General features: G+C 45.9%; 1 protein-coding gene across 6 annotated transcripts in view; it reads right to left on the reverse strand.

The window, feature by feature from the left end:
* Window positions 1–13284, reverse strand: part of LOC135917947 (uncharacterized) — a 36235-nt gene extending 22951 nt beyond the window's left edge. For 4 of the 6 annotated variants that reach the window (XM_065451583.1, XM_065451585.1, XM_065451584.1 and 1 more), the window contains exons 1-3: window positions 12350–13284; window positions 7898–7972; window positions 7346–7419 (exon numbers count right to left, since the gene is read on the reverse strand). The gene's annotated coding sequence lies outside the window, so the exon portion shown is untranslated. Of the gene's footprint in view, window positions 1–7345; window positions 7420–7897; window positions 8018–12349 lie in introns of all 6 variants that reach the window. The other 2 variants (XR_011508671.1, XR_010569469.1) reach the window with 2 other exon arrangements.
* Between the last annotated feature and the right edge of the window lie 924 nt (window positions 13285–14208).

The raw sequence follows: 14208 nt of genomic DNA on the forward strand, positions 1-14208 counted from the left end.
CAAATACTTTCGGCGAATATAAATCGCAAGTATTTTACTCGTGGGAAAAATTAAGAGCAACTGCTAACATATACCAAAGTGAAATTTCCGCCTGCGCGTCAGCTAGCACCAATCGGGCGCTGCGCAAGTGTCAACAAGTAGCCTCAGTTTCTTGCAGAAACAAAGAAAAATGCACCGCGCCCAACCAAAAAAGACATTAACTTGAACACAACCGCGGAAGATGTTTCGTTTCGTTGCATAGCTGTTCTGATAAGGAGAGCGCTTTATTCTTCGTAACGACTGCAGAAAAAGTGTGCTTACCTCTCGTCCGCAGGGAGATGGAAAAATTTCGCCCTGCTGTTCCTCCCCGAGTTGCCACACCACGCAGCCACACATCACGCCTTGTACGTTTTCCTCAGTTTTTACGAATCTTCCGGAACGTTCGCGGACAGAGAAAGATAATTTTAACTGCAGAGCATACGAATAAGAAAAAACTGGCTGTGGCTTAGCTAAGGTTAAGCCCAGGATGCGAAGCATACTAGCCTTTATTTTAACGCGACAACGTTAAGGAGCTCGTGTCGCAGAAAAGCCGGTGTCGTCGGCGTCGGCTCAGGAGTGCGGCGCTTGCTCAGGCGCACATTTCGTTGTCGCGCCGAACGCTGCGTTGCTCGACGCTCACCGCGTCCGATGCGGGGCGCGTAGTCACTGCGCCGTAGCAAACCCACCTAGAAACAGTCTCTGTAGCACGCCGCAACCTTCGCTTCTCATTCCAACGAGCAGCTCTGTCTCCAGGAGGCATCTCACCTCGTGAGTGTCTAGCAGAGGCAAGCGCAGCTGCTTATATACCGCCGCGACGCCGCGAGCGACGGCGCGAGTTGGAGCCCTGTTTCTCCTCTGTCGTGACGTCACGGTGTCACGTGGTATTGAAGGCGACACCGCCGCGCCTGAGGAGCTGGGTTGAGCTCTCGTAATATGCTTCGCATAAAAGAAAGGAAGGTGTAGAATTAGCACAGTCGGCCGAATTAGCTTGGGAAAGAAAGCGCAGAAACTATACAATTCAATGACAGGTGAAGACGTGTAAAGGGAATGTGAAACCTATCCTAGAGACACACAACCACATGAAGGGGTAACACAATAACAGCACTAGTAAGCTGCTCAGCCGGAACGCAACATACACTGATTATAGCTTGCAAAAATGGTATTAATAGTCTGAACACGTGAATGGACTATGGCGTTCCCGAGTTGGAGTTCAGACTATATACATACATACATATATATATATATATATATACACACACACACACACACACACACACACACACACACACACACACACACACACACACACACACATATAAAGGGTGTTCATCCCCCCGTCAGCAGCGAGACTGACTGGACAGCCTGGCTCAGTTCCGGGGACGTCGACCGACAACTTGAACTGGTCGACTGGGCGGAAAAGGCCAAGCAGGCCCAGGGCCTTACTTGAGCACTAACCCTCAGCCACGTCCCTCTTTACCCTTCCCCCTTTCAATAAAGTTTATCACCACCAAGTTAGAATTTCCAGGTTTTAATAAAATACGAAGGCGAATACACACAAGTCCATTTTCTACTTAGAACATGCGGCCAAGCGGTCGCAAACTCTGAGGATAATTGTCATAATGTAAGCATATAATTGAATTCGGTAACTAACTTTTTATTTACTGCAGTTAGCATGTGTGTTTATATTGGAAACTCAGAGGCAGTGCCATTTGGCGACTGCTCCGTTTTGTGCAATTTTAGTAACGCGCCTGTGTCCCGAGATATGCACGTCTGAAATTTCAGCCCAGGCCGTCTAATTACGCATGCGACACGGCGGCACCCGCTATGAGGCCCCTCCCTAGTGTGACGCGGCTGTTGGGCATGGCGCTCCGTCTGACAAGAATGTGGGGTGACAGGCGACGGTGATTACTTTTCGTTCTCGGCCAGCGTTTTCGTTCGTGGCCAGCGAAACCGAAAGATGACTTTGCGTGGCGGCTTGACCGAGCTCTGTTTTGAAGCAATCACTTGCAGAGTTGGCGACAAAGCACAGTGCCATCATACACGTACTGTGGTAGCAATCAAGTGCAGGATTATTATACTGGCTTTGGTTTTATTAGTTTTTTTTTTGCATTTTGGAGGCTAAGAGTCATGCAAGCGCTAAGCATGAAACAAAGGTGACTGCCGCCGGGCAGCACCTAAGTGGCCAGTGGTGTTCCAGGGACGCTGTACCTGTCCGAAGTATGTGATTTGAGGGCCCTGCATTGCCTACTTCTGAAAAACTGCTGTGAAATAGAAGGACGACTGTGAACTGGCGTGAGTAGTGCACTTCATTGGTGTATGCCTGACGATTTTTTTTATTCGCGGTTTTGCGAAAGGGCCGAACAGATCAGGCATCGCCTTGCAAGCGCATCGAGTGAACCCCTGAGCTTCCATTATGTGACTTTGCCTTTGCCACTGATTGCCTCTACTAAGCTGGGCTGTTAGAAGAAGCAAGTTCTGCGTTGAGACCTTCTGCGTTGAAAAATGGCTGCTTCGTCTGTGTCGAGGTAATTTTCTACGGCAGAAAAAAAAATGATGTAGTGCTATCAATGGCGGAGATGAACGTCAATGCCGCGTTAGCAATGAGTCTGTACGCTTCGCGCCGTCCGGATCGACGAGTTCCAACCAAAGCAACATTTGTTAGCATTTGCAGACGTTTTCGCACAACAGGCTCAGTTCACTAAAAAAGACAGCCCAAGAAGAGCATCATTGATGAGGACTTTTAAATTGAGGTCCTTGCCTGCGTGCATGCAATGCCAAATGTAAGGATCGGAGAGGTTTCTAAATAATGCGGGAAAAGTGTGGGAACAGTGCACAACGTTCTAAATAAGCACGAATCCCATCCATACTATGCGAGTCTTCATCGGGACCTAAGTGAGGCACACTTTGATAATCGGGCAGACTTTTGTAATTGGGCCCTAATAAAAATTGACCAATATGAGGATTTCGTACAAAGAGTGATTTGGACTGATGAGGCTCGATATTGCAGGAACGGCACAGTGAACATTCACAATGCTCACTACTGGTCGCAAGGAAATCCTCACTGGCTGCGGCAACACAACCACCAAGGTCGCTGCGGTCTGAATGTATGGTGTGGCATACTTGGGGACAGAATCATTGGCCCACACTTCGAAAAAAACCTCGATGGAAAAAAATTATGCGCACGAAATTCTTGCTGGTGTCGCCGATAAATTTGCCTCGAGTCTTCCTGTCATCGAATTGCGGTAAGTTTGGTTCCAGCATGACGGGGCCCCACCACATTTCTCCTCCACTGCAAAGAACTGGTTAAACTGTAACTTTCCACGGCAGTGGATTGGGCGCGAAAAAGAGATGTTTCGGCCGCCGAGGTCCCCTGATCTCTCTCCACTGGACTTAAGTAATGCCGGAATCGGAGCTGTGTGTAACTAAATAATAATGAATTTGACTACGTTGACACAATTTCATGCTCTGTCGTGAGGAATGGTAGATGTGTTCTAATGTTAAAAAGGTGACAGAGAATACGGGCCATCAACCCGCGTTTTCTAGGCGCTGTCAATGTCAATGTCACGCATGTGCAAGGCGCACTGGAATCTTAAGTGGTTAGTAATGTGCTGTATGGCAGCTGACGCTGTCCCTTTGTGTTGTGAGATGGCATCAACTTCAATGATTCTGCAAACAAAGCTTCCATTATTATAAAAAAAGCAGAGCAGTATCGCTGCACCTGAGTGCATAAGAAGTCTCAAGCGGCACGGCGTCTTGTCACCCACTCTACTAGCAATTGCTCAAAGAAACAGGGCTCGTCTCACGTCGCCCGCACAGTCATTCTTCGGTTTCGCTTGCCACGAACGAAAACGGTGGCCAAGAACGAAAAGTAATCACCGTCGCCAATCGTCCCACATTCTTGTCAGACGGAGCGCCATACTCAACAGCTGCCTCACACTAGGGAGGGGCCTAATAGCGGGTGCCACCGTGTCGCATGCGTAATTGGACGGCCTGGGCTGAAATTTCAGACGCGCATATCTCGGGACACAGGCGCGTTACTAAAATTGCACACAATGGAATAGTCACCAAATGGCACCGCCTCTGTGTTTTCATTATAAACATACATGCTAACTGCAGTAGATAAGAAGTTAATTATCGAATTTAATTAAATACAGGCATTACGATGACAATTATCCTGATAGTTCGCGACCGCCTAGCCGCATAACCTAGGTAGACAAATGGCTGCTGTGTACTCCTCTTCGCATTTTTTTTTTTACCCTGAAAGTAACTTTGAACACATTGTGTGTATATATATACAGCCTCGGGGACTTCGCTTGCGTGTCAGCCAGCCGCAGTCACAATTTCATATCTGCCTGGCGTGATTCGCTCGGTTACCACGGGGGGGGGGGGGGGGGGGGGTATAAGTAGAAGGCAGGGAGGTTAAACAGAATAACGTCCGCTTGGCTACCCTACATGTCATCAATCGCTCCAATGTGACCACACAAGTGTGTGCTCGAGCTTATGAGACTTGCCTAAATTTGTTATGCAGAGAAGATGAGCCCTAACGCTGCAATGACCAACGCATTGTTTATACTATGCCGAGTTTCAGAGCTCAAAATCTTAATTTAAGCAAGGGAAACTTAATTCGTAGCCTGCAGTAGCGTATTTAATACTTCAAAAGGTTTTGGATGCGCTGGAGCCAGGTTGCAGCTGCAGGACAGTTCAAAGACAAATTACTGACGAATAATTCAATACGATTGGCACTTTGCTAAAAGAACATCTGATTTTAATTTTTTTATACAAATGTGCATGTGTGGACAAAAGCAATGAGAACACGGGAGCGGCGGCGGCCGACTGCCATGGAATGCCCAACGCCCTCCAGCAGCCTCAAAGCTCCTAGAAGACATTGGGATGGAACTACTGTGATCGCCGGACTACGAGCATGCGTAATGCAATTTCATGCTTTCTCGTGAGGCTGCTAGATAGCATTTGGATGCAGTTCGACCACATGTCCCGTGTTCCAATTAATTTTGTCCGTACCTATATTTTCCATCCCCAGAAATAAAGGGGAACAAGTTGTTTTGTTTTCCTTGATGTGAAACTATGCTCTGACTACATTGTAATCTAAACGGCAAGACGCTGCTTGTATCTAATGTTCTTAGGGAGGTACTTTGTCCAGGTGGAGAGTGGGAAAAAATAAGCAAATTGCATTGTCTGTGAGCGAGGTGCGCAAAATTTCTTAGTTTTTGCTCAAGGGTTGCAATTGTACAACGTTATGGTAACGCTGTCGTCCACTGTGCTGTAGCCGTCTGTCTGTAGTCATGTCCCATCTTAAGCCCTGGCCATGTTACCACATTATTCATCCTCATCTTTGTGAAGGCCAACAGTTGTGCCAGTGCGTGTGAGTTTGTGACAAATAGAGAAAATGACAAGGCAATAGTACGACGACCACCACACGACGTCAAGGATGAAAACTGCGTCGAATCACGAAAAAAAAAAACGCCGACGATTACGATACTCCCTAATGCGAAATTTGAGCGCAGCTGTATACGTGTTTTCATTTCACGATATACTGACTGGCGTGGACAAGCCGTCTCGTGCGGCACGTTGCAAACGGAGCGAAGTGCGGCAAGACAGCCTCGCTAATCTGGAAATCACGAGAACCAGTGCGTGGGTGACGCGTGGGTGCGATTCACAGCAGACGCCGCCGACAGACCTGCCAGACGACGCTCGCTACTCCAGCGCCATCTCGTAGCCAATGGTCGGAGCACTACGCTTTTCTGATCGCCAATGTGAGCGAGTAGCCTGAACGAACCAACGAACGAATGAGTGGACGAGGCAACTAATGAATTGAATCAGCGAACAAACAAACTAATGGACGAGCCAACGAGTCCTTTTTCTTGTCCAGTCTAACCACAGCCCATCGACCATCCACGAAAACGGGCGAAAGAGGCAAAAGGAAAAAAAAAAGTCGCTATTCACCTTAATGTTGCAACCATAAATATTCGACACCCCACAGTGCAACTTTTTTCTGCCACAGCAGTAAATAGTCGAGCCATCGACGACATAGTCATCATCACGTCGTCATGTCATTTTCGTTGCGTCGAAACATTGTCTTGCTCAGCATATCACTGATGAATGAGATGCTGACATATTAACGTGTTCTTAATAAAATGTGACGCAAACCTCGGGGATCCACAAATAACTGCTAAAGAAGGACGTGAACACAGAAGCGAAAACACAGTTCCCGAAAGCTACTAACGTAAAGCCCATACTACACAAAGGAATGTTTCAAGGATCGCCCACAAGGAAGAGATCTCGAGGCACTGCCAAAAACAAAGTGATATGCAATACCCTGTATTCACTCTTAAAGCGGCATGCACAACGTAAACTGGATTGTACCTAATATTAACCTATTGCGTTCACGAACACCGGCCAAAAGATATCGCATAATGATAAGATCGCTCTTCAAAGATACTCAGAGACATGAGCACGTATACTCGGAACAGCAGAGACTAGATGGCCGTCTGTGACCAGCTACGCAAAGCTGCCGAACCACGCTGTTTCATTTTTTTTTTAATATTACAGCTGGCTCGAATACGCGTGATTACAAATGCGTTCTAGCTCTCTGTGCAAACACCTGTCATCAGCATTCATCCCTCGACAAGCGTGACGCATCGCCTTCGACCTCGTGACATCGCTACGAAGATATTTCACACTGTGCATACGCCTGATTGGGTGTTCGCATTTCGGGAGAGCTTCTGAACCGTGTAGTGTCCAAATATACAAAAATGTAAGAGGTGACGATTGGGCATAAACATTGCATAAATTTACTCGTTGCACAGGATGAAATTAAACAATTGTATGCATCAGCGTTACTTGTATGGTAGTTGTATATATCGAGCTTCCCTTCGAATAGATTCCATCATGTACCTTGGACCTGCACAATATTTTCTTTTCGGCATAATTTTATCGTTCTCGGCATGCACCTGATTCGGCATGTTCTCCGTCGATGGTGCCATGGCAGAAACCAGCAAAAACATCACAAGTTGTCGTCCTTGAATGCGCCTGCAGCAAGTTTGGAATGTCGTGTCGGAATGTGGAACGGACAGGTTATGTTTTCAACGCGCCGACATCAGATTCGGCGAAGTGCTGAACGGAACTGGCAGTTCTAGTGCGCTTGTCTAGCGGTTGATACACCTACTTCGCGAGTAGGAAAAACGCGTTTTCCAGCAAATACGCATCGCAGATGCGTATCCAGCAGGTGTACGCATCGCTTAGCTGCTACACAAAAAGTTCTTTGCGCGCAAGTACTTCACTTCAAAGCAATTAAAAGGATTGCGCTCACCTCGTCGCCTGGGAAACGTAACTTGGCTCGGCTGCTCGTCCCCCCGGTTTTCGTACCATGAGCCACGGGAAGTCCTACATGCACGAGCAGCCAGCATTCTTTTAGCCAAGTTTGTGCCGCCTTCGAAAAAGTTGCAGCCTGACGACACAATCTAATAATATTCACGAAAACAGGCAAGCCCTCTCGCGCTGAATCACATGCACCGACGAATGGAAAAATGGCAGCCAACGCGAAAGGAAACCGCGATATTACCGCAGGCTACATCGCCTGCCACTGCGGCAATGGCAACGTTGAAGCACGAAGAAATGGCCGCAACAACAAAACGTGATAGGAGTGAATTTATATTTTCGACACGTCGACATCGCATTCAGTGGTATGCTGCACATTGACTGGCAGCTGTATGGATTTCGTCTAACAGATGATAAGCCTACTTCGCGAGGAACAAACACAAGCGTTTTACAACAAAATGAGTGGAAGGCACTTCTCACAGCTGCTACGCGAAATGCCGTTTGTGCGTAATTATTGCAAAACAGTCGCAAGAATTGCTCTCACCTCTTCTGCTGGGAAACGTAGCTTGGCCCGGCTGTCCGTCCCTGCATTGTTCGAACCACGAGCCACGGAAATGTCCTACAAAAACGAGCAGCAAGCATTCTTTCGGTCACTCTGTGGTCCCTACGAAAAAGCAGCGTGAGTGGCGGTCAGACGGCAGAAACTAAAGCTGTTCGCGAAATGAGGTGAGCACTCTTGCAAGCGACCACATGCACCGACATGCGGCAAAATGGCAGCCAAGCGCAAAGCAAGCCGCGATATCAGTGCTGGCTACACCGCCCACTGTTGCGGCGAGGGCAACGTCCGAATGCGAAGAAATTGCCGAAATCAAACAGCGCGAAAAAAAAATGAAACAAGAAAAACACACTGGTTTGGACGATGGTAGCCTGCTGAATAATCCCCCAACTTGCTGATTTGAGAAAGAAATTGTGACAGAAAGATAGAGAGGCGAAAACAATTGTTTGGCACCAGTGATTGTTTAAGGGGGCCTTGTTTGTATTTTGCAGTACGTAGTTGCACACAGATATATATATATATATATATATATATATATATATATATATATATATATATATATATATATATATATATATATATATATATATATATATATATATATATATATATATATATATATATATATATATATATATATATATGACAACGTCCTGACTTAAGATACCCGAAGCACATAGGACTCAAGAAACCGGCCCTTACGAAAACTTTGCTCAGGTCTTGCCATTTTAAAGTCAGTATGGTTTACAGGCCGGGAAATCCAACGAAGACGTTCGAGCTGGACGACGTCGACTGAATGTCTCGCGTGAAAGCTTTTAACGTCCAACAGATGCCGCGCTACTTAAGAGTGGATGGAGTTAGGTGCTATCGTTAACGCCTTTTAGGTGGTCACGAATGTTGCTCTGCCACGGAAAGTGGAACACAGGTAGAAGCGAGAGAACGCCGACAGCGCTTCTGGGTTGTCTGTATTCTTTCTAAGATACTGCACTCAGAATATATGTGCACGGCTCACCTTTACAAGTACTACCGGCATCTTAAGGTGTACGAAAAAGAGATGCGCTTTGCTATGCTAGTAAAATATAACTTTAACAGTACTGTCACTGTGTTTTTCGTCTTGCTGGAACCTGTGCTGCTATAGTTTTGATATTGCGCGCCCAGGTTAAAGCGCGGCCACACAGATGTGCAAGATCTTTTACTTTTATAGATTACTGGTTTACTTCCGCCAGATGTCGCAGGTTCGAGTGCCCTAATTGACGCTACGTTAATTAACTGTGTCGTAATTAACATTGCCCTAATTAATACCAAAGATCGAGGGTGCGACTTACAGCAAAGGTCGTGGGTTCAGGCGCCCGAATTAACGCTACGTTATTTAACGTATCTTTTTTTTTTTGCATGATGAGCGGCATCGGAGCCAGCTGTGGAAGACGACGACGAAGACGAACCCGCCAGCAGTGGCAAGATCACGTGTATGCGCAAGGCGAGCTGACATCACTTTCTCTACCGAACGTCGTGTTTTCCAGACCATCGTGGGTGTGAGCCACGCTAGGCCTTCGCCTTGAATGAAAGGCACGCTCGCGGGCCAGTCAACTTTATATCTGTCTGACGCAATTCTCGCGGTTAACTCTTCTTTTCAATCGTGCCAACGTGCCGCACAATTGTAACCAGCGCATCGACATACGAAATACTGAAGACATACGCTATATCGAAAGATCTACAACACGCCTTAACTTTCCAGTGACTTCGAAGTCACTGCGAAATCACAGGAAATCTAACAGCTGATTACATGGCTCGTGCAGCAGACCAAGAGAATGAATTATCACTACTTCCTCTAGCGGAGAGTGATGCGCAATGTCTATTGAACAAACTATGCGACAGGTTGTCCAAGGAAACATGTTTCATAAATGGTGCGCAGAACTCTCATTTATATAATATAGATCCTGGAATAGAATTCAGTGTTCCGTTTAAAATTGGTTGATCTGCTTAAACACCCATTCATAAGCTTCGGCTAGGCACTGCCCAATACTAAAAGCTTCCTGTACAAGATAAAGAAAACTAACAGTGCTACAAGCTCATGTGAACAGGCTGAAGAAGACACAAAACACCTCATACACCTTAAAAATATCGTGATGCTCCCCGCCAGAACCTTTCGGAAAAACTACATGGCTTGGATAGACGGCCACTATCCTTAGGAAAAATTTTAGGTCCATGGCCAACATGAAAACTTCAAAACATCGCTGCGCGCCTTAGTACAATTTTTGGATGAATCAAAAATATCTCAAATATGCTAAGTCATGCAGCAGTTATTTCTCGCATTGTTATTAACAGGCACCCCTAATTACATGTTCATTCTGCCTTCGTGTTCATATAGCATTTGTATTGATCGTATTTAGAGTGTGGCATTCAAGAGGGACTTAATTCGAAAGTGCCCAACATCATCTATGTGAACATCTTCGTGTTGTGAACATTTGTGCTGTGTAAACTCACGTGTTGCATGTGAACACTTCGGTTTTGTGAGTACTTTTGCTGTGTGAGCTGTTCTGTTGTGCGACCATTTATATATATTGCAGTACTGACACTTAGTACGCGAATGTTTGTTCATGTGTTTATTAGTCCAGTTTTGTGATCGTTGACAATTTTTCGACGATAACTATCACGTAAGAGGAGTAGCCGGCGCCACACATAGGCACCAAGCTCTCCTTAAATACATTTAATAACAATAATAATTTTTAAAAAGGCTTTCAACTTAAAAGAAAGGCACGCTCGCATGCATCACCTGTGTGTCAGCCGCAGTCAAGCTTATATATGTCTGACGCAATTCGCGCGGTTAACTTTTCACATTTGTGTGCTCGTGCGCGTCGTAGCTTATGATACTTGACTGTGTAATTATCTCGACAAGATTAGTCTTAACTCTGTAATGCCCAGCGCATCCTTTATACTAGACCCCGAGTTTCAGAGCTCAAAAAATAAATTTAAGCAAGTGAACCTAACTCATAACCTATACTAACGTCTTTAATACGCTGGAGCGAGGCTTCTGCCGTGGACGTCGTAAAACAATAATTACTAAATAAATCATTACCATACTAAAGCATTTACTAAAAGCAAATTTTAATCGACCTTTTTTCTTGGTGCAAATGTACTCGTCTTGGCCACAAAAATAAAAAAAAGAACACAAGTTGTTTTTACGTGCCATAATATGTAACTGCGCTTGGGCATTACGGGGTTAACTAAAGAACAAGATATTGCTTGCATATAATACCTTTTTTATGGAGTAACAAGTAATTTACAAAGTTCAATTTACTCAATATATAATTGCTGTTCAAACGACTGTAAGGGGAAGTCGTAATTTCACAATAAAAGCAAGCCAATGCTTAACGCGTAACAATTTATTAGAAGCACTGTGTCTTGCAATGTTTCAAAAAACGCGGACTCTAAAATATGCAATGACATGCATTGGTGCCGCAGCTACTTTTCCATAGTGTGTAATTACGCTGGCTGGGAGAATACATTCACTGCCATAGCAAAGCATTTCTCTGAGCATTCCAATTCTCGAAGGTGGTGCGGCCACAGAATTTCTGGCTGAGGATAACGCTTTCAGTCCTAGCTGACATCAACTCTGCAATCACACCAGGCATTACGAATGAAATCTTTATCACTGAAATTCAGTTTCTCTAGTTGTGTTCCCTCAGCTAAATGAGCAAGTTATTCTACACATGCAATATACTTGTATTGTTTTATATTACACTGTAGTTATTGTATCAACAGTTATAGCTTAAATTAGAATTGCCACCACTTCTATGAAGTGTAACCAGTAATAATTGTTTTCTGAGGAACCCGCGCTTCTTCTTTCGTTTTTTTTTCTTCTTTTTAGTAGTGCGAATAGGAGGCAGACGTTGCTGAATAACACGCGAATAAGGCAGTGAAAATTTTTTTTTATCTACATTCTTTTTGTAACGCGCCATCTCTCTTGCATTCATTTCACTAAGCACTCATTTCAGTAGTCCTCAGAATTTAATGTAGTAGACGTACAGGCGCCCAAATCTTTAACTGGTGTGCGGGAGCGGCGACTTTTCCGGGCGTCAGCGCCGTATGACGCGGCGAGGCTGGAAACAGCCTAGTAGACGATGGGCCCAGCTGAGCGCGCTTTGTCCGCATGCGCTTAGCCTCAGACTGTTTCCAGCCTCGCCCCGTCAAACGGCGCTGACGCACGGAAAAGTCGCCGCTCCCGCACACCAGTTAAAGATTTGGGCGACTGTACGCCTTACATTCATCAAATTTACGAATGTTTCGAACCACAGAACACCCCAAAACTGAGAGACGTCGAATGCATTGGATTTGTATTCCTGCGTCGAGTAGATTAACAACTGGCAAAGCTTAGCAACTGCATTATTAGAAGTGAGGTATCAGAAAAAATAAAGGAAAAACGATTGGAATGGTACTCGCCGTCGGCGTCTGGTTCCGCCCATGGCCGGCAGCGCTCAGGCCCTTACACAAACGCCGGCTGGAACCCGCAGCTTTTCTAGTGCTCGTTTCGCCTTGCGCTGATGCCGTCGATTTGTGTTCTCGTAAAACACCGTTAAAACGCGCACAAAAATAAGTGCTTGCATCCCTGAAGGCAAGGTTGCGCACCGACCCCCGCCGCGTTTCGAACACCATTTGCAAACTGAAGGGACGGATGTTGTCAAGCAAAGCCTACTTCCGGAAAGCTTACTCAAAAAAAAAAAAGTAATTCAGCGGACTTTACATGCCACAACACGCTCTTGTTATGTTGAACGCCGTATCCAATATGCCTAGATTACTTTTTACCACCATCGACATGCATGCAGTGCGCGGTGTACATGGGCGCTCTTGCAGTCTCCGCTGCGGATTCGAACCTGCGACCGTCTGCACAGCAGCGCGGCGCCTTAACCACTGCGCTAACGCCGCCGGTGCGTCGCCGGGTTTTATTTGCTGGGGAGAGTATTCCTGAAGATCTTTGTGTTGGAATTGTCAGATTCCGCATATCGATTACTGTCATTACGGCGAAGAAGCAAACAATGCGCACGCAGACGCACGCTAAGGTTTCCCGAGGCCGCAATAATAACGACATAGCCCCCCAAAACAATTTGACCTTTGTTACTAAACTACCCTTCCGCAAGTTGAAAAAAAGAAAGAAAGGACAGGGTCATTTCACTTTGTGAAAGCGGATGACCAGCGGAGCCGTACATATGGTGATAAAATATTTGAAGGCCCAATGCACTCTGTGAAGGCGGGTTGCTAGCGAAGCTGTTGCCGTCCACTTAACCTTAACGCGCATCGTATTCCCGTTGCCCCTCGGGAATTCTTACTTTTCGTGGCCTAGCCGTCACTCAGATTTTATAACTAAGCCGCGTGCATACGTTACGTTACGTATGTGTGGTTTTATATGTAAACCCAGACATGCGTATTCAGGTGCACCTCGCGCTAACGCCACTCGCTTCAACGCAGGAAACTTACAGCAGCGCCAATCCATTGTTCGGCGACACTCGCCGCGATCCATCAAGCACGGCGACACCATGCCGCCCGTGTGCGCGTGCGCTACATGTGTGTGTGTGTGTTTTCTTTTTTTTCTTTGCGCTAAATCGTCGATTTCGAGAAATCCGAGTTTTCAGTGGACCGCCATGATAGAATCGCCGGTTGGTAGAGGTAAACAGCTTCACTGTAATATGGTGTATAAATATGAAAGGACACGTACCACAATGAATTTCGTTATTTCACTAATTTTTGTTTTTTTTTTATTAAATTGCATACTCATTGCTTCTTTTAACCTTCTTTTGTTTGTGAACGAGAGAGTGAAAGACGTATCATTGAAAAAAAAATAATGTAGATATACTAAAAGGGAAATCATAAGTTTCGGTAGGGCTCGAACCACGATCCTGCGACATGCCAGCGAGAAACGTTCGCGAGGCGCCATCGAAACGAACGCCGGTGAGGCCTTTAGAGTTGTTGATGTCTATGGGCGCTTTTATATTTTGGCTAAAAGCATAATAATGAAAAAGATCCCCAAGGGCACAGCCGTAGTTCGCTTTTCAAAGGTTTCGTAGTTCATGAATTTTCGCAACACGTTTGCCATTGTCGCAACGCCAGGTACGCTATTAGCATTCGGAACCCAGTGCAATGCGCTCCAGATTCGAACCCACGACCTTCTGGTCCCGCTAGGGAGCGGCGTATCGACTGCACTACCGAAGCGGATGACGGAAGCCGTGCTCATTTGAGCTTGTCGCGACTTTTTACGGTTTGCTTAGGCGCTGCTACGCGCCAAGAAGTAATTAGAATGGATGCTG

The sequence above is a fragment of the Dermacentor albipictus genome, chromosome 9 (genome assembly GCF_038994185.2).
Source record: "Dermacentor albipictus isolate Rhodes 1998 colony chromosome 9, USDA_Dalb.pri_finalv2, whole genome shotgun sequence".
Taxonomy (NCBI): domain Eukaryota; kingdom Metazoa; phylum Arthropoda; class Arachnida; order Ixodida; family Ixodidae; genus Dermacentor; species Dermacentor albipictus.